Genomic DNA, 1,493 nt, shown 5'->3' on the forward strand with positions numbered 1-1,493 from the left:
TATGCGTCTGGTACCTCCTGCATTGAATGTGGATGTGATTTCAGCCAGTGTCGCTTGTCTGTTACCACGGACAATTCTAGCTAGATGCCGCTGGTCACGATCATTAAGCACCTGTGGTTTGCCACTGCGCTGTCCATGGTGGGTGGAAATGCCTTCCACAAGGTATTCCCGATACACACGAAACCGTGGATCGAGGAATGTTGAATGACCGCACAACTTCAGAAATGGAATATTCCATCTGCCTGGCACCCACTATCATGCCCCGTTCAAACTCCGATAATCCAGGTCGGCTCGCCATGAGCAGACTGGCCTGTGTTCAACCTGACTCACGAGAGAACACCTCACAATTGATACTGCTCTGGGCATTCCCAAGCCATCAAGGGAGGTGGCGCCACTTAAAAATAAGTTTACATACTGCTATTCCATGACTTTTGGCACTTGAGTGTACTATCTGGTAAATTCCCAAAGAGCCATTACAAGCACCACTTGAAAAATTTCTACCTTTAGTTTCATGTATTGGCATGCCATCCCACTGTCTGGGAACATATTAAAGACTTTCTATGGTATGCACACGAAAAACATAACCTTACAAGCTTACATAAGAAAACTTGTTGCCAAAGAAGTGATGCTACTAACGGCAAACTCTGCTGTTAACCCCGTCCACTATTCCCTTCCTGTTACCAGCAGCAATTCTACAATCCAATCAAGGCTGCCGGGAAACTTCCATAACAACACACTGTTCAGGCTGGACACCTGTATCCACCAGGAAGCTAATATCTGCATGAAGAGACAAAAAAGATACTATTCTGCCCACATCCCACCTGCCCCACAACCAGCAAATCTTGTTCAAGGCAAGTATTGCAAATACCAGTTTCACTCTACTAATAAGGAGAAAATTAATTCAAACAAATAGTAATGAACTTTAAACAGATCCATTTAGAATAAGCTTGGCACTGAATACTAAATTAAAGTTTTACTACCCAACACATAACAAATTTCACACACATAAACTCTGATAGTTAAATGTACACGTTATATACACATATGAACACGGAGAGGACTTATACAGTAACAACAAGGCAACCAGAGAAGACAGCAGTTTCCTTGACCAATAATATTAATGCCTGACCATATTGGTTGAAAACATGTAGTGATGGATCTTTAAACTTCTAAAGTGAGTAACTTTTAATAAATTGTGTACAACATACGGTTGCACATGTGTGAGACTGGGTACCAGAAACTGACTTGATATAACAATGTCCAACTAAAACTTGGTATGATGAAATACTGTCTTAAAGAGTCATGTTGTTACCCTTGCCTGAAAAAAAAAAACAGTATATCTTAGATGCACAGGCTACCATGCCGAATTATCTACTGTAGCAAACACTTACAAGCGTGGAACCAGGATAGATAGATCTGTAGAAATTTATCTATCTATCTATCCTGGTTCCACGCTTGTAAGTGTTTGCTACAATTTGTTATGAATATTTTTC

At 40.8% G+C, this 1,493-nt stretch overlaps 1 long non-coding RNA gene across 1 annotated transcript in view; it reads right to left on the reverse strand.

Moving 5' to 3' along the window:
* The window catches only part of LOC111873708, a 3,463-nt gene extending 2,233 nt beyond the window's left edge, over positions 1 to 1,230 (reverse strand). Inside the window, exon 1 of the long non-coding RNA XR_002844417.2 lies at positions 599 to 1,230. This is a non-coding gene — a long non-coding RNA (uncharacterized LOC111873708). The remainder of the gene's footprint in view (positions 1 to 598) is intronic.
* Positions 1,231 to 1,493: the final 263 nt, after the last annotated feature.

The sequence above is a fragment of the Cryptotermes secundus genome, unplaced genomic scaffold (assembly GCF_002891405.2).
Source record: "Cryptotermes secundus unplaced genomic scaffold, Csec_1.0 scaffold3828, whole genome shotgun sequence".
In the NCBI taxonomy this organism is placed as follows: Eukaryota; Metazoa; Arthropoda; class Insecta; order Blattodea; family Kalotermitidae; genus Cryptotermes; species Cryptotermes secundus.